The sequence below is a fragment of the Harpia harpyja genome, chromosome 12 (genome assembly GCF_026419915.1).
Source record: "Harpia harpyja isolate bHarHar1 chromosome 12, bHarHar1 primary haplotype, whole genome shotgun sequence".
NCBI classification, from domain to species: domain Eukaryota; kingdom Metazoa; phylum Chordata; class Aves; order Accipitriformes; family Accipitridae; genus Harpia; species Harpia harpyja.
The window spans coordinates 17,814,988-17,831,464 of NC_068951.1; the positions used below are offsets into that span (position 1 = coordinate 17,814,988).

General features: G+C 69.0%; 25 non-coding genes across 25 annotated transcripts; all 25 read right to left on the reverse strand.

Moving 5' to 3' along the window:
• Window positions 1-318: 318 nt before the first annotated feature.
• LOC128149770 (5S ribosomal RNA) lies at window positions 319-437 on the reverse strand. The gene has a single exon (XR_008237834.1). It is a non-coding gene; the product is annotated as a 5S ribosomal RNA (ribosomal RNA).
• A 542-nt stretch (window positions 438-979) lies between these two features.
• Window positions 980-1,098, reverse strand: LOC128149771 (5S ribosomal RNA). Its single transcript, XR_008237835.1, has one exon. It is a non-coding gene; the product is annotated as a 5S ribosomal RNA (ribosomal RNA).
• A 543-nt stretch (window positions 1,099-1,641) lies between these two features.
• Window positions 1,642-1,760, reverse strand: LOC128149680 (5S ribosomal RNA). Its single transcript, XR_008237734.1, has one exon. It is a non-coding gene; the product is annotated as a 5S ribosomal RNA (ribosomal RNA).
• Window positions 1,761-2,303: 543 nt separating this feature from the next.
• On the reverse strand, window positions 2,304-2,422 carry LOC128149698 (5S ribosomal RNA). Its single transcript, XR_008237756.1, has one exon. It is a non-coding gene; the product is annotated as a 5S ribosomal RNA (ribosomal RNA).
• Window positions 2,423-2,965: 543 nt separating this feature from the next.
• LOC128149772 (5S ribosomal RNA) lies at window positions 2,966-3,084 on the reverse strand. The gene has a single exon (XR_008237836.1). It is a non-coding gene; the product is annotated as a 5S ribosomal RNA (ribosomal RNA).
• A 543-nt stretch (window positions 3,085-3,627) lies between these two features.
• On the reverse strand, window positions 3,628-3,746 carry LOC128149796 (5S ribosomal RNA). The gene has a single exon (XR_008237859.1). It is a non-coding gene; the product is annotated as a 5S ribosomal RNA (ribosomal RNA).
• Window positions 3,747-4,289: 543 nt separating this feature from the next.
• On the reverse strand, window positions 4,290-4,408 carry LOC128149773 (5S ribosomal RNA). Its single transcript, XR_008237837.1, has one exon. It is a non-coding gene; the product is annotated as a 5S ribosomal RNA (ribosomal RNA).
• A 543-nt stretch (window positions 4,409-4,951) lies between these two features.
• On the reverse strand, window positions 4,952-5,070 carry LOC128149762 (5S ribosomal RNA). The gene has a single exon (XR_008237827.1). It is a non-coding gene; the product is annotated as a 5S ribosomal RNA (ribosomal RNA).
• Window positions 5,071-5,612: 542 nt separating this feature from the next.
• LOC128149699 (5S ribosomal RNA) lies at window positions 5,613-5,731 on the reverse strand. Its single transcript, XR_008237757.1, has one exon. It is a non-coding gene; the product is annotated as a 5S ribosomal RNA (ribosomal RNA).
• A 543-nt stretch (window positions 5,732-6,274) lies between these two features.
• On the reverse strand, window positions 6,275-6,393 carry LOC128149681 (5S ribosomal RNA). The gene has a single exon (XR_008237735.1). It is a non-coding gene; the product is annotated as a 5S ribosomal RNA (ribosomal RNA).
• A 543-nt stretch (window positions 6,394-6,936) lies between these two features.
• LOC128149774 (5S ribosomal RNA) lies at window positions 6,937-7,055 on the reverse strand. The gene has a single exon (XR_008237838.1). It is a non-coding gene; the product is annotated as a 5S ribosomal RNA (ribosomal RNA).
• A 542-nt stretch (window positions 7,056-7,597) lies between these two features.
• LOC128149758 (5S ribosomal RNA) lies at window positions 7,598-7,716 on the reverse strand. The gene has a single exon (XR_008237823.1). It is a non-coding gene; the product is annotated as a 5S ribosomal RNA (ribosomal RNA).
• Window positions 7,717-8,259: 543 nt separating this feature from the next.
• LOC128149775 (5S ribosomal RNA) lies at window positions 8,260-8,378 on the reverse strand. Its single transcript, XR_008237839.1, has one exon. It is a non-coding gene; the product is annotated as a 5S ribosomal RNA (ribosomal RNA).
• Window positions 8,379-8,920: 542 nt separating this feature from the next.
• Window positions 8,921-9,039, reverse strand: LOC128149700 (5S ribosomal RNA). The gene has a single exon (XR_008237758.1). It is a non-coding gene; the product is annotated as a 5S ribosomal RNA (ribosomal RNA).
• Window positions 9,040-9,582: 543 nt separating this feature from the next.
• Window positions 9,583-9,701, reverse strand: LOC128149776 (5S ribosomal RNA). The gene has a single exon (XR_008237840.1). It is a non-coding gene; the product is annotated as a 5S ribosomal RNA (ribosomal RNA).
• A 542-nt stretch (window positions 9,702-10,243) lies between these two features.
• LOC128149701 (5S ribosomal RNA) lies at window positions 10,244-10,362 on the reverse strand. Its single transcript, XR_008237759.1, has one exon. It is a non-coding gene; the product is annotated as a 5S ribosomal RNA (ribosomal RNA).
• Window positions 10,363-10,905: 543 nt separating this feature from the next.
• On the reverse strand, window positions 10,906-11,024 carry LOC128149702 (5S ribosomal RNA). Its single transcript, XR_008237760.1, has one exon. It is a non-coding gene; the product is annotated as a 5S ribosomal RNA (ribosomal RNA).
• Window positions 11,025-11,567: 543 nt separating this feature from the next.
• On the reverse strand, window positions 11,568-11,686 carry LOC128149682 (5S ribosomal RNA). Its single transcript, XR_008237736.1, has one exon. It is a non-coding gene; the product is annotated as a 5S ribosomal RNA (ribosomal RNA).
• Window positions 11,687-12,229: 543 nt separating this feature from the next.
• On the reverse strand, window positions 12,230-12,348 carry LOC128149756 (5S ribosomal RNA). Its single transcript, XR_008237821.1, has one exon. It is a non-coding gene; the product is annotated as a 5S ribosomal RNA (ribosomal RNA).
• Window positions 12,349-12,890: 542 nt separating this feature from the next.
• Window positions 12,891-13,009, reverse strand: LOC128149768 (5S ribosomal RNA). Its single transcript, XR_008237832.1, has one exon. It is a non-coding gene; the product is annotated as a 5S ribosomal RNA (ribosomal RNA).
• Window positions 13,010-13,551: 542 nt separating this feature from the next.
• Window positions 13,552-13,670, reverse strand: LOC128149703 (5S ribosomal RNA). The gene has a single exon (XR_008237762.1). It is a non-coding gene; the product is annotated as a 5S ribosomal RNA (ribosomal RNA).
• Window positions 13,671-14,213: 543 nt separating this feature from the next.
• On the reverse strand, window positions 14,214-14,332 carry LOC128149777 (5S ribosomal RNA). The gene has a single exon (XR_008237841.1). It is a non-coding gene; the product is annotated as a 5S ribosomal RNA (ribosomal RNA).
• A 543-nt stretch (window positions 14,333-14,875) lies between these two features.
• Window positions 14,876-14,994, reverse strand: LOC128149683 (5S ribosomal RNA). Its single transcript, XR_008237738.1, has one exon. It is a non-coding gene; the product is annotated as a 5S ribosomal RNA (ribosomal RNA).
• Window positions 14,995-15,537: 543 nt separating this feature from the next.
• LOC128149687 (5S ribosomal RNA) lies at window positions 15,538-15,656 on the reverse strand. The gene has a single exon (XR_008237742.1). It is a non-coding gene; the product is annotated as a 5S ribosomal RNA (ribosomal RNA).
• Window positions 15,657-16,198: 542 nt separating this feature from the next.
• Window positions 16,199-16,317, reverse strand: LOC128149779 (5S ribosomal RNA). Its single transcript, XR_008237843.1, has one exon. It is a non-coding gene; the product is annotated as a 5S ribosomal RNA (ribosomal RNA).
• Between the last annotated feature and the right edge of the window lie 160 nt (window positions 16,318-16,477).

Genomic DNA, 16,477 nt, shown 5'->3' on the forward strand with positions numbered 1-16,477 from the left:
CGCGGAGGGGGCAGCAGGCAACACCCACCCACACCTGCCTCCTACCACGACGACCCCCAGCATCACCTCTATGCATCCCCACGCGCACCTGCCCCCCCGCCCCACACCAAGTCCTCTCGCCTAACCACAACCACGCTCCCACCCCACGCTGCAGCCCCACCCACCCACAGAGCAGAGCGCCAGACAACCGCAAAGCACACAAGCCCACCACGACGACCCCCGACCTCACCCGCACACACCTGCCCCTCCGCAACAGCCCACCCGCACCACCGCGGCGAGAAAACAGGGGCTGCCCCGCGGCCCCCGCCAAGGGCAAAAAGCCTACAGCACCCGGTATTCCCAGGCGGTCTCCCATCCAAGTACTAACCGGGCCCGACCCGGCTTAGCTTCCGAGATCAGACGAGATCGGGCGTTCTCAGGGTGGTATGGCCGTAGGCAGCCCTGTCCCCGCCAAGAGCCCTCTCGGGTGACCAGAACCACGCTCCCACCCCACACTGCGGCCCCGACGACCCACGCAGAGCGGCGGCCACGCCTCTAGGACACACACCTGCCCCACCACCATGACCCCCGGCACCACCCGCTCACATCCCCACGCACCCCGGCCCCGCAAACAGGCCCCTCGGGGTCACCGGCACCACGCTCCCACCCCACACTGCAGCCCCGCGGAGGGGGCAGCAGGCAACACCCACCCACACCTGCCTCCTACCACGACGACCCCCAGCATCACCTCTATGCATCCCCACGCGCACCTGCCCCCCCGCCCCACACCAAGTCCTCTCGCCTAACCACAACCACGCTCCCACCCCACGCTGCAGCCCCACCCACCCACAGAGCAGAGCGCCAGACAACCGCAAAGCACACAAGCCCACCACGACGACCCCCGACCTCACCCGCACACACCTGCCCCTCCGCAACAGCCCACCCGCACCACCGCGGCGAGAAAACAGGGGCTGCCCCGCGGCCCCCGCCAAGGACAAAAAGCCTACAGCACCCGGTATTCCCAGGCGGTCTCCCATCCAAGTACTAACCGGGCCCGACCCGGCTTAGCTTCCGAGATCAGACGAGATCGGGCGTTCTCAGGGTGGTATGGCCGTAGGCAGCCCTGTCCCCCGCCAAGAGCCCTCTCGGGTGAACAGAACCACGCTCCCACCCCACACTGCGGCCCCGACGACCCACGCAGAGCGGCGGCCACGCCTCTAGGACACACACCTGCCCCACCACCATGACCCCCGGCACCACCCGCTCACATCCCCACGCACCCCGGCCCCGCAAACAGGCCCCTCGGGGTCACCGGCACCACGCTCCCACCCCACACTGCAGCCCCGCGGAGGGGGCAGCAGGCAACACCCACCCACACCTGCCTCCTACCACGACGACCCCCAGCATCACCTCTATGCATCCCCACGCGCACCTGCCCCCCCGCCCCACACCAAGTCCTCTCGCCTAACCACAACCACGCTCCCACCCCACGCTGCAGCCCCACCCACCCACAGAGCAGAGCGCCAGACAACCGCAAAGCACACAAGCCCACCACGACGACCCCCGACCTCACCCGCACACACCTGCCCCTCCGCAACAGCCCACCCGCACCACCGCGGCGAGAAAACAGGGGCTGCCCCGCGGCCCCCGCCAAGGGCAAAAAGCCTACAGCACCCGGTATTCCCAGGCGGTCTCCCATCCAAGTACTAACCGGGCCCGACCCTGCTTAGCTTCCGAGATCAGACGAGATCGGGCGTTCTCAGGGTGGTATGGCCGTAGGCAGCCCTGTCCCCCGCCAAGAGCCCTCTCGGGTGACCAGAACCACGCTCCCACCCCACACTGCGGCCCCGACGACCCACGCAGAGCGGCGGCCACGCCTCTAGGACACACACCTGCCCCACCACCATGACCCCCGGCACCACCCGCTCACATCCCCACGCACCCCGGCCCCGCAAACAGGCCCCTCGGGGTCACCGGCACCACGCTCCCACCCCACACTGCAGCCCCGCGGAGGGGGCAGCAGGCAACACCCACCCACACCTGCCTCCTACCACGACGACCCCCAGCATCACCTCTATGCATCCCCACGCGCACCTGCCCCCCCGCCCCACACCAAGTCCTCTCGCCTAACCACAACCACGCTCCCACCCCACGCTGCAGCCCCACCCACCCACAGAGCAGAGCGCCAGACAACCGCAAAGCACACAAGCCCACCACGACGACCCCCGACCTCACCCGCACACACCTGCCCCTCCGCAACAGCCCACCCGCACCACCGCGGCGAGAAAACAGGGGCTGCCCCGCGGCCCCCGCCAAGGGCAAAAAGCCTACAGCACCCGGTATTCCCAGGCGGTCTCCCATCCAAGTACTAACCGGGCCCGACCAGGCTTAGCTTCCGAGATCAGACGAGATCGGGCGTTCTCAGGGTGGTATGGCCGTAGGCAGCCCTGTCCCCCGCCAAGAGCCCTCTCGGGTGAACAGAACCACGCTCCCACCCCACACTGCGGCCCCGACGACCCACGCAGAGCGGCGGCCACGCCTCTAGGACACACACCTGCCCCACCACCATGACCCCCGGCACCACCCGCTCACATCCCCACGCACCCCGGCCCCGCAAACAGGCCCCTCGGGGTCACCGGCACCACGCTCCCACCCCACACTGCAGCCCCGCGGAGGGGGCAGCAGGCAACACCCACCCACACCTGCCTCCTACCACGACGACCCCCAGCATCACCTCTATGCATCCCCACGCGCACCTGCCCCCCCGCCCCACACCAAGTCCTCTCGCCTAACCACAACCACGCTCCCACCCCACGCTGCAGCCCCACCCACCCACAGAGCAGAGCGCCAGACAACCGCAAAGCACACAAGCCCACCACGACGACCCCCGACCTCACCCGCACACACCTGCCCCTCCGCAACAGCCCACCCGCACCACCGCGGCGAGAAAACAGGGGCTGCCCCGCGGCCCCCGCCAAGGGCAAAAAGCCTACAGCACCCGGTATTCCCAGGCGGTCTCCCATCCAAGTACTAACCGGGCCCGACCCGGCTTAGCTTCCGAGATCAGACGAGATCGGGCGTTCTCAGGGTGGTATGGCCGTAGGCAGCCCTGTCCCCCGCCAAGAGCCCTCTCGGGTGACCAGAACCACGCTCCCACCCCACACTGCGGCCCCGACGACCCACGCAGAGCGGCGGCCACGCCTCTAGGACACACACCTGCCCCACCACCATGACCCCCGGCACCACCCGCTCACATCCCCACGCACCCCGGCCCCGCAAACAGGCCCCTCGGGGTCACCGGCACCACGCTCCCACCCCACACTGCAGCCCCGCGGAGGGGGCAGCAGGCAACACCCACCCACACCTGCCTCCTACCACGACGACCCCCAGCATCACCTCTATGCATCCCCACGCGCACCTGCCCCCCCGCCCCACACCAAGTCCTCTCGCCTAACCACAACCACGCTCCCACCCCACGCTGCAGCCCCACCCACCCACAGAGCAGAGCGCCAGACAACCGCAAAGCACACAAGCCCACCACGACGACCCCCGACCTCACCCGCACACACCTGCCCCTCCGCAACAGCCCACCCGCACCACCGCGGCGAGAAAACAGGGGCTGCCCCGCGGCCCCCGCCAAGGGCAAAAAGCCTACAGCACCCGGTATTCCCAGGCGGTCTCCCATCCAAGTACTAACCGGACCCGACCCTGCTTAGCTTCCGAGATCAGACGAGATCGGGCGTTCTCAGGGTGGTATGACCGTAGGCAGCCCTGTCCCCCGCCAAGAGCCCTCTCGGGTGACCAGAACCACGCTCCCACCCCACACTGCGGCCCCGACGACCCACGCAGAGCGGCGGCCACGCCTCTAGGACACACACCTGCCCCACCACCATGACCCCCGGCACCACCCGCTCACATCCCCACGCACCCCGGCCCCGCAAACAGGCCCCTCGGGGTCACCGGCACCACGCTCCCACCCCACACTGCAGCCCCGCGGAGGGGGCAGCAGGCAACACCCACCCACACCTGCCTCCTACCACGACGACCCCCAGCATCACCTCTATGCATCCCCACGCGCACCTGCCCCCCCGCCCCACACCAAGTCCTCTCGCCTAACCACAACCACGCTCCCACCCCACGCTGCAGCCCCACCCACCCACAGAGCAGAGCGCCAGACAACCGCAAAGCACACAAGCCCACCACGACGACCCCCGACCTCACCCGCACACACCTGCCCCTCCGCAACAGCCCACCCGCACCACCGCGGCGAGAAAACAGGGGCTGCCCCGCGGCCCCCGCCAAGGGCAAAAAGCCTACAGCACCCGGTATTCCCAGGCGGTCTCCCATCCAAGTACTAACCGGGCCCGACCCGGCTTAGCTTCCGAGATCAGACGAGATCGGGCGTTCTCAGGGTGGTATGGCCGTAGGCAGCCCTGTCCCCCGCCAAGAGCCCTCTCGGGTGACCAGAACCACGCTCCCACCCCACACTGCGGCCCCGACGACCCACGCAGAGCGGCGGCCACGCCTCTAGGACACACACCTGCCCCACCACCATGACCCCCGGCACCACCCGCTCACATCCCCACGCACCCCGGCCCCGCAAACAGGCCCCTCGGGGTCACCGGCACCACGCTCCCACCCCACACTGCAGCCCCGCGGAGGGGGCAGCAGGCAACACCCACCCACACCTGCCTCCTACCACGACGACCCCCAGCATCACCTCTATGCATCCCCACGCGCACCTGCCCCCCCGCCCCACACCAAGTCCTCTCGCCTAACCACAACCACGCTCCCACCCCACGCTGCAGCCCCACCCACCCACAGAGCAGAGCGCCAGACAACCGCAAAGCACACAAGCCCACCACGACGACCCCCGACCTCACCCGCACACACCTGCCCCTCCGCAACAGCCCACCCGCACCACCGCGGCGAGAAAACAGGGGCTGCCCCGCGGCCCCCGCCAAGGGCAAAAAGCCTACAGCACCCGGTATTCCCGGGCGGTCTCCCATCCAAGTACTAACCGGGCCCGACCCTGCTTAGCTTCCGAGATCAGACGAGATCGGGCGTTCTCAGGGTGGTATGGCCATAGGCAGCTCTGTCCCCGCCAAGAGCCCTCTCGGGTGAACAGAACCACGCTCCCACCCCACACTGCGGCCCCGACGACCCACGCAGAGCGGCGGCCACGCCTCTAGGACACACACCTGCCCCACCACCATGACCCCCGGCACCACCCGCTCACATCCCCACGCACCCCGGCCCCGCAAACAGGCCCCTCGGGGTCACCGGCACCACGCTCCCACCCCACACTGCAGCCCCGCGGAGGGGGCAGCAGGCAACACCCACCCACACCTGCCTCCTACCACGACGACCCCCAGCATCACCTCTATGCATCCCCACGCGCACCTGCCCCCCCGCCCCACACCAAGTCCTCTCGCCTAACCACAACCACGCTCCCACCCCACGCTGCAGCCCCACCCACCCACAGAGCAGAGCGCCAGACAACCGCAAAGCACACAAGCCCACCACGACGACCCCCGACCTCACCCGCACACACCTGCCCCTCCGCAACAGCCCACCCGCACCACCGCGGCGAGAAAACAGGGGCTGCCCCGCGGCCCCCGCCAAGGACAAAAAGCCTACAGCACCCGGTATTCCCAGGCGGTCTCCCATCCAAGTACTAACCGGGCCCGACCAGGCTTAGCTTCCGAGATCAGACGAGATCGGGCGTTCTCAGGGTGGTATGGCCGTAGGCAGCCCTGTCCCCCGCCAAGAGCCCTCTCGGGTGACCAGAACCACGCTCCCACCCCACACTGCGGCCCCGACGACCCACGCAGAGCGGCGGCCACGCCTCTAGGACACACACCTGCCCCACCACCATGACCCCCGGCACCACCCGCTCACATCCCCACGCACCCCGGCCCCGCAAACAGGCCCCTCGGGGTCACCGGCACCACGCTCCCACCCCACACTGCAGCCCCGCGGAGGGGGCAGCAGGCAACACCCACCCACACCTGCCTCCTACCACGACGACCCCCAGCATCACCTCTATGCATCCCCACGCGCACCTGCCCCCCCGCCCCACACCAAGTCCTCTCGCCTAACCACAACCACGCTCCCACCCCACGCTGCAGCCCCACCCACCCACAGAGCAGAGCGCCAGACAACCGCAAAGCACACAAGCCCACCACGACGACCCCCGACCTCACCCGCACACACCTGCCCCTCCGCAACAGCCCACCCGCACCACCGCGGCGAGAAAACAGGGGCTGCCCCGCGGCCCCCGCCAAGGGCAAAAAGCCTACAGCACCCGGTATTCCCAGGCGGTCTCCCATCCAAGTACTAACCGGACCCGACCCTGCTTAGCTTCCGAGATCAGACGAGATCGGGCGTTCTCAGGGTGGTATGACCGTAGGCAGCCCTGTCCCCCGCCAAGAGCCCTCTCGGGTGACCAGAACCACGCTCCCACCCCACACTGCGGCCCCGACGACCCACGCAGAGCGGCGGCCACGCCTCTAGGACACACACCTGCCCCACCACCATGACCCCCGGCACCACCCGCTCACATCCCCACGCACCCCGGCCCCGCAAACAGGCCCCTCGGGGTCACCGGCACCACGCTCCCACCCCACACTGCAGCCCCGCGGAGGGGGCAGCAGGCAACACCCACCCACACCTGCCTCCTACCACGACGACCCCCAGCATCACCTCTATGCATCCCCACGCGCACCTGCCCCCCCGCCCCACACCAAGTCCTCTCGCCTAACCACAACCACGCTCCCACCCCACGCTGCAGCCCCACCCACCCACAGAGCAGAGCGCCAGACAATCGCAAAGCACACAAGCCCACCACGACGACCCCCGACCTCACCCGCACACACCTGCCCCTCCGCAACAGCCCACCCGCACCACCGCGGCGAGAAAACAGGGGCTGCCCCGCGGCCCCCGCCAAGGACAAAAAGCCTACAGCACCCGGTATTCCCAGGCGGTCTCCCATCCAAGTACTAACCGGGCCCGACCCGGCTTAGCTTCCGAGATCAGACGAGATCGGGCGTTCTCAGGGTGGTATGGCCGTAGGCAGCCCTGTCCCCGCCAAGAGCCCTCTCGGGTGACCAGAACCACGCTCCCACCCCACACTGCGGCCCCGACGACCCACGCAGAGCGGCGGCCACGCCTCTAGGACACACACCTGCCCCACCACCATGACCCCCGGCACCACCCGCTCACATCCCCACGCACCCCGGCCCCGCAAACAGGCCCCTCGGGGTCACCGGCACCACGCTCCCACCCCACACTGCAGCCCCGCGGAGGGGGCAGCAGGCAACACCCACCCACACCTGCCTCCTACCACGACGACCCCCAGCATCACCTCTATGCATCCCCACGCGCACCTGCCCCCCCGCCCCACACCAAGTCCTCTCGCCTAACCACAACCACGCTCCCACCCCACGCTGCAGCCCCACCCACCCACAGAGCAGAGCGCCAGACAACCGCAAAGCACACAAGCCCACCACGACGACCCCCGACCTCACCCGCACACACCTGCCCCTCCGCAACAGCCCACCCGCACCACCGCGGCGAGAAAACAGGGGCTGCCCCGCGGCCCCCGCCAAGGGCAAAAAGCCTACAGCACCCGGTATTCCCGGGCGGTCTCCCATCCAAGTACTAACCGGGCCCGACCCTGCTTAGCTTCCGAGATCAGACGAGATCGGGCGTTCTCAGGGTGGTATGGCCGTAGGCAGCCCTGTCCCCCGCCAAGAGCCCTCTCGGGTGACCAGAACCACGCTCCCACCCCACACTGCGGCCCCGACGACCCACGCAGAGCGGCGGCCACGCCTCTAGGACACACACCTGCCCCACCACCATGACCCCCGGCACCACCCGCTCACATCCCCACGCACCCCGGCCCCGCAAACAGGCCCCTCGGGGTCACCGGCACCACGCTCCCACCCCACACTGCAGCCCCGCGGAGGGGGCAGCAGGCAACACCCACCCACACCTGCCTCCTACCACGACGACCCCCAGCATCACCTCTATGCATCCCCACGCGCACCTGCCCCCCCGCCCCACACCAAGTCCTCTCGCCTAACCACAACCACGCTCCCACCCCACGCTGCAGCCCCACCCACCCACAGAGCAGAGCGCCAGACAACCGCAAAGCACACAAGCCCACCACGACGACCCCCGACCTCACCCGCACACACCTGCCCCTCCGCAACAGCCCACCCGCACCACCGCGGCGAGAAAACAGGGGCTGCCCCGCGGCCCCCGCCAAGGGCAAAAAGCCTACAGCACCCGGTATTCCCAGGCGGTCTCCCATCCAAGTACTAACCGGGCCCGACCCGGCTTAGCTTCCGAGATCAGACGAGATCGGGCGTTCTCAGGGTGGTATGGCCGTAGGCAGCCCTGTCCCCGCCAAGAGCCCTCTCGGGTGACCAGAACCACGCTCCCACCCCACACTGCGGCCCCGACGACCCACGCAGAGCGGCGGCCACGCCTCTAGGACACACACCTGCCCCACCACCATGACCCCCGGCACCACCCGCTCACATCCCCACGCACCCCGGCCCCGCAAACAGGCCCCTCGGGGTCACCGGCACCACGCTCCCACCCCACACTGCAGCCCCGCGGAGGGGGCAGCAGGCAACACCCACCCACACCTGCCTCCTACCACGACGACCCCCAGCATCACCTCTATGCATCCCCACGCGCACCTGCCCCCCCGCCCCACACCAAGTCCTCTCGCCTAACCACAACCACGCTCCCACCCCACGCTGCAGCCCCACCCACCCACAGAGCAGAGCGCCAGACAACCGCAAAGCACACAAGCCCACCACGACGACCCCCGACCTCACCCGCACACACCTGCCCCTCCGCAACAGCCCACCCGCACCACCGCGGCGAGAAAACAGGGGCTGCCCCGCGGCCCCCGCCAAGGACAAAAAGCCTACAGCACCCGGTATTCCCAGGCGGTCTCCCATCCAAGTACTAACCGGGCCCGACCAGGCTTAGCTTCCGAGATCAGACGAGATCGGGCGTTCTCAGGGTGGTATGGCCGTAGGCAGCCCTGTCCCCCGCCAAGAGCCCTCTCGGGTGAACAGAACCACGCTCCCACCCCACACTGCGGCCCCGACGACCCACGCAGAGCGGCGGCCACGCCTCTAGGACACACACCTGCCCCACCACCATGACCCCCGGCACCACCCGCTCACATCCCCACGCACCCCGGCCCCGCAAACAGGCCCCTCGGGGTCACCGGCACCACGCTCCCACCCCACACTGCAGCCCCGCGGAGGGGGCAGCAGGCAACACCCACCCACACCTGCCTCCTACCACGACGACCCCCAGCATCACCTCTATGCATCCCCACGCGCACCTGCCCCCCCGCCCCACACCAAGTCCTCTCGCCTAACCACAACCACGCTCCCACCCCACGCTGCAGCCCCACCCACCCACAGAGCAGAGCGCCAGACAACCGCAAAGCACACAAGCCCACCACGACGACCCCCGACCTCACCCGCACACACCTGCCCCTCCGCAACAGCCCACCCGCACCACCGCGGCGAGAAAACAGGGGCTGCCCCGCGGCCCCCGCCAAGGGCAAAAAGCCTACAGCACCCGGTATTCCCAGGCGGTCTCCCATCCAAGTACTAACCGGGCCCGACCCGGCTTAGCTTCCGAGATCAGACGAGATCGGGCGTTCTCAGGGTGGTATGGCCGTAGGCAGCCCTGTCCCCGCCAAGAGCCCTCTCGGGTGACCAGAACCACGCTCCCACCCCACACTGCGGCCCCGACGACCCACGCAGAGCGGCGGCCACACCTCTAGGACACACACCTGCCCCACCACCATGACCCCCGGCACCACCCGCTCACATCCCCACGCACCCCGGCCCCGCAAACAGGCCCCTCGGGGTCACCGGCACCACGCTCCCACCCCACACTGCAGCCCCGCGGAGGGGGCAGCAGGCAACACCCACCCACACCTGCCTCCTACCACGACGACCCCCAGCATCACCTCTATGCATCCCCACGCGCACCTGCCCCCCCGCCCCACACCAAGTCCTCTCGCCTAACCACAACCACGCTCCCACCCCACGCTGCAGCCCCACCCACCCACAGAGCAGAGCGCCAGACAACCGCAAAGCACACAAGCCCACCACGACGACCCCCGACCTCACCCGCACACACCTGCCCCTCCGCAACAGCCCACCCGCACCACCGCGGCGAGAAAACAGGGGCTGCCCCGCGGCCCCCGCCAAGGGCAAAAAGCCTACAGCACCCGGTATTCCCAGGCGGTCTCCCATCCAAGTACTAACCGGGCCCGACCAGGCTTAGCTTCCGAGATCAGACGAGATCGGGCGTTCTCAGGGTGGTATGGCCGTAGGCAGCCCTGTCCCCGCCAAGAGCCCTCTCGGGTGACCAGAACCACGCTCCCACCCCACACTGCGGCCCCGACGACCCACGCAGAGCGGCGGCCACACCTCTAGGACACACACCTGCCCCACCACCATGACCCCCGGCACCACCCGCTCACATCCCCACGCACCCCGGCCCCGCAAACAGGCCCCTCGGGGTCACCGGCACCACGCTCCCACCCCACAGTGCAGCCCTGCGGAGGGGGCAGCAGGCAACACCCACCCACACCTGCCTCCTACCACGACGACCCCCAGCATCACCTCTATGCATCCCCACGCGCACCTGCCCCCCCCGCCCCACACCAAGTCCTCTCGCCTAACCACAACCACGCTCCCACCCCACGCTGCAGCCCCACCCACCCACAGAGCAGAGCGCCAGACAACCGCAAAGCACACAAGCCCACCACGACGACCCCCGACCTCACCCGCACACACCTGCCCCTCCGCAACAGCCCACCCGCACCACCGCGGCGAGAAAACAGGGGCTGCCCCGCGGCCCCCGCCAAGGGCAAAAAGCCTACAGCACCCGGTATTCCCAGGCGGTCTCCCATCCAAGTACTAACCGGGCCCGACCAGGCTTAGCTTCCGAGATCAGACGAGATCGGGCGTTCTCAGGGTGGTATGGCCGTAGGCAGCCCTGTCCCCCGCCAAGAGCCCTCTCGGGTGACCAGAACCACGCTCCCACCCCACACTGCGGCCCCGACGACCCACGCAGAGCGGCGGCCACGCCTCTAGGACACACACCTGCCCCACCACCATGACCCCCGGCACCACCCGCTCACATCCCCACGCACCCCGGCCCCGCAAACAGGCCCCTCGGGGTCACCGGCACCACGCTCCCACCCCACACTGCAGCCCCGCGGAGGGGGCAGCAGGCAACACCCACCCACACCTGCCTCCTACCACGACGACCCCCAGCATCACCTCTATGCATCCCCACGCGCACCTGCCCCCCCGCCCCACACCAAGTCCTCTCGCCTAACCACAACCACGCTCCCACCCCACGCTGCAGCCCCACCCACCCACAGAGCAGAGCGCCAGACAACCGCAAAGCACACAAGCCCACCACGACGACCCCCGACCTCACCCGCACACACCTGCCCCTCCGCAACAGCCCACCCGCACCACCGCGGCGAGAAAACAGGGGCTGCCCCGCGGCCCCCGCCAAGGGCAAAAAGCCTACAGCACCCGGTATTCCCAGGCGGTCTCCCATCCAAGTACTAACCGGACCCGACCCTGCTTAGCTTCCGAGATCAGACGAGATCGGGCGTTCTCAGGGTGGTATGACCGTAGGCAGCCCTGTCCCCCGCCAAGAGCCCTCTCGGGTGACCAGAACCACGCTCCCACCCCACACTGCGGCCCCGACGACCCACGCAGAGCGGCGGCCACGCCTCTAGGACACACACCTGCCCCACCACCATGACCCCCGGCACCACCCGCTCACATCCCCACGCACCCCGGCCCCGCAAACAGGCCCCTCGGGGTCACCGGCACCACGCTCCCACCCCACACTGCAGCCCCGCGGAGGGGGCAGCAGGCAACACCCACCCACACCTGCCTCCTACCACGACGACCCCCAGCATCACCTCTATGCATCCCCACGCGCACCTGCCCCCCCGCCCCACACCAAGTCCTCTCGCCTAACCACAACCACGCTCCCACCCCACGCTGCAGCCCCACCCACCCACAGAGCAGAGCGCCAGACAATCGCAAAGCACACAAGCCCACCACGACGACCCCCGACCTCACCCGCACACACCTGCCCCTCCGCAACAGCCCACCCGCACCACCGCGGCGAGAAAACAGGGGCTGCCCCGCGGCCCCCGCCAAGGGCAAAAAGCCTACAGCACCCGGTATTCCCAGGCGGTCTCCCATCCAAGTACTAACCGGGCCCGACCCTGCTTAGCTTCCGAGATCAGACGAGATCGGGCGTTCTCAGGGTGGTATGGCCGTAGGCAGCCCTGTCCCCGCCAAGAGCCCTCTCGGGTGACCAGAACCACGCTCCCACCCCACACTGCGGCCCCGACGACCCACGCAGAGCGGCGGCCACGCCTCTAGGACACACACCTGCCCCACCACCATGACCCCCGGCACCACCCGCTCACATCCCCACGCACCCCGGCCCCGCAAACAGGCCCCTCGGGATCACCGGCACCACGCTCCCACCCCACACTGCAGCCCCGCGGAGGGGGCAGCAGGCAACACCCACCCACACCTGCCTCCTACCACGACGACCCCCAGCATCACCTCTATGCATCCCCACGCGCACCTGCCCCCCCGCCCCACACCAAGTCCTCTCGCCTAACCACAACCACGCTCCCACCCCACGCTGCAGCCCCACCCACCCACAGAGCAGAGCGCCAGACAATCGCAAAGCACACAAGCCCACCACGACGACCCCCGACCTCACCCGCACACACCTGCCCCTCCGCAACAGCCCACCCGCACCACCGCGGCGAGAAAACAGGGGCTGCCCCGCGGCCCCCGCCAAGGGCAAAAAGCCTACAGCACCCGGTATTCCCAGGCGGTCTCCCATCCAAGTACTAACCGGGCCCGACCCTGCTTAGCTTCCGAGATCAGACGAGATCGGGCGTTCTCAGGGTGGTATGGCCGTAGGCAGCCCTGTCCCCGCCAAGAGCCCTCTCGGGTGACCAGAACCACGCTCCCACCCCACACTGCGGCCCCGACGACCCACGCAGAGCGGCGGCCACGCCTCTAGGACACACACCTGCCCCACCACCATGACCCCCGGCACCACCCGCTCACATCCCCACGCACCCCGGCCCCGCAAACAGGCCCCTCGGGGTCACCGGCACCACGCTCCCACCCCACACTGCAGCCCCGCGGAGGGGGCAGCAGGCAACACCCACCCACACCTGCCTCCTACCACGACGACCCCCAGCATCACCTCTATGCATCCCCACGCGCACCTGCCCCCCCGCCCCACACCAAGTCCTCTCGCCTAACCACAACCACGCTCCCACCCCACGCTGCAGCCCCACCCACCCACAGAGCAGAGCGCCAGACAACCGCAAAGCACACAAGCCCACCACGACGACCCCCGACCTCACCCGCACACACCTGCCCCTCCGCAACAGCCCACCCGCACCACCGCGGCGAGAAAACAGGGGCTGCCCCGCGGCCCCCGCCAAGGGCAAAAAGCCTACAGCACCCGGTATTCCCAGGCGGTCTCCCATCCAAGTACTAACCGGGCCCGACCAGGCTTAGCTTCCGAGATCAGACGAGATCGGGCGTTCTCAGGGTGGTATGGCCGTAGGCAGCCCTGTCCCCCGCCAAGAGCCCTCTCGGGTGACCAGAACCACGCTCCCACCCCACACTGCGGCCCCGACGACCCACGCAGAGCGGCGGCCACGCCTCTAGGACACACACCTGCCCCACCACCATGACCCCCGGCACCACCCGCTCACATCCCCACGCACCCCGGCCCCGCAAACAGGCCCCTCGGGGTCACCGGCACCACGCTCCCACCCCACACTGCAGCCCCGCGGAGGGGGCAGCAGGCAACACCCACCCACACCTGCCTCCTACCACGACGACCCCCAGCATCACCTCTATGCATCCCCACGCGCACCTGCCCCCCCGCCCCACACCAAGTCCTCTCGCCTAACCACAACCACGCTCCCACCCCACGCTGCAGCCCCACCCACCCACAGAGCAGAGCGCCAGACAACCGCAAAGCACACAAGCCCACCACGACGACCCCCGACCTCACCCGCACACACCTGCCCCTCCGCAACAGCCCACCCGCACCACCGCGGCGAGAAAACAGGGGCTGCCCCGCGGCCCCCGCCAAGGGCAAAAAGCCTACAGCACCCGGTATTCCCAGGCGGTCTCCCATCCAAGTACTAACCGGGCCCGACCCGGCTTAGCTTCCGAGATCAGACGAGATCGGGCGTTCTCAGGGTGGTATGGCCGTAGGCAGCCCTGTCCCCCGCCAAGAGCCCTCTCGGGTGACCAGAACCACGCTCCCACCCCACACTGCGGCCCCGACGACCCACGCAGAGCGGCGGCCACGCCTCTAGGACACACACCTGCCCCACCACCATGACCCCCGGCACCACCCGCTCACATCCCCACGCACCCCGGCCCCGCAAACAGGCCCCTCGGGGTCACCGGCACCACGCTCCCACCCCACACTGCAGCCCCGCGGAGGGGGCAGCAGGCAACACCCACCCACACCTGCCTCCTACCACGACGACCCCCAGCATCACCTCTATGCATCCCCACGCGCACCTGCCCCCCCGCCCCACACCAAGTCCTCTCGCCTAACCACAACCACGCTCCCACCCCACGCTGCAGCCCCACCCACCCACAGAGCAGAGCGCCAGACAACCGCAAAGCACACAAGCCCACCACGACGACCCCCGACCTCACCCGCACACACCTGCCCCTCCGCAACAGCCCACCCGCACCACCGCGGCGAGAAAACAGGGGCTGCCCCGCGGCCCCCGCCAAGGGCAAAAAGCCTACAGCACCCGGTATTCCCAGGCGGTCTCCCATCCAAGTACTAACCGGACCCGACCCTGCTTAGCTTCCGAGATCAGACGAGATCGGGCGTTCTCAGGGTGGTATGACCGTAGGCAGCCCTGTCCCCCGCCAAGAGCCCTCTCGGGTGACCAGAACCACGCTCCCACCCCACACTGCGGCCCCGACGACCCACGCAGAGCGGCGGCCACGCCTCTAGGACACACACCTGCCCCACCACCATGACCCCCGGCACCACCCGCTCACATCCCCACGCACCCCGGCCCCGCAAACAGGCCCCTCGGGGTCACCGGCACCACGCTCCCACCCCACACTGCAGCCCCGCGGAGGGGGCAGCAGGCAACACCCACCCACACCTGCCTCCTACCACGACGACCCCCAGCATCACCTCTATGCATCCCCACGCGCACCTGCCCCCCCGCCCCACACCAAGTCCTCTCGCCTAACCACAACCACGCTCCCACCCCACGCTGCAGCCCCACCCACCCACAGAGCAGAGCGCCAGACAACCGCAAAGCACACAAGCCCACCACGACGACCCCCGACCTCACCCGCACACACCTGCCCCTCCGCAACAGCCCACCCGCACCACCGCGGCGAGAAAACAGGGGCTGCCCCGCGGCCCCCGCCAAGGGCAAAAAGCCTACAGCACCCGGTATTCCCAGGCGGTCTCCCATCCAAGTACTAACCGGGCCCGACCCGGCTTAGCTTCCGAGATCAGACGAGATCGGGCGTTCTCAGGATGGTATGGCCGTAGGCAGCCCTGTCCCCGCCAAGAGCCCTCTCGGGTGACCAGAACCACGCTCCCACCCCACACTGCGGCCCCGACGACCCACGCAGAGCGGCGGCCACGCCTCTAGGACACACACCTGCCCCACCACCATGACCCCCGGCACCACCCGCTCACATCCCCACGCACCCCGGCCCCGCAAACAGGCCCCTCGGGATCACCGGCACCACGCTCCCACCCCACACTGCAGCCCCGCGGAGGGGGCAGCAGGCAACACCCACCCACACCTGCCTCCTACCACGACGACCCCCAGCATCACCTCTATGCATCCCCACGCGCACCTGCCCCCCCGCCCCACACCAAGTCCTCTCGCCTAACCACAACCACGCTCCCACCCCACGCTGCAGCCCCACCCACCCACAGAGCAGAGCGCCAGACAATCGCAAAGCACACAAGCCCACCACGACGACCCCCGACCTCACCCGCACACACCTGCCCCTCCGCAACAGCCCACCCGCACCACCGCGGCGAGAAAACAGGGGCTGCCCCGCGGCCCCCGCCAAGGGCAAAAAGCCTACAGCACCCGGTATTCCCAGGCGGTCTCCCATCCAAGTACTAACCGGGCCCGACCCTGCTTAGCTTCCGAGATCAGACGAGATCGGGCGTTCTCAGGGTGGTATGGCCGTAGGCAGCCCTGTCCCCGCCAAGAGCCCTCTCGGGTGAACAGAACCACGCTCCCACCCCACACTGCGGCCCCGACGACCCACGCAGAGCGGCGGCCACGCCTCTAGGACACACACCTGCCCCACCACCATGACCCCCGGCACCACCCGCTCACATCCCCACGCAC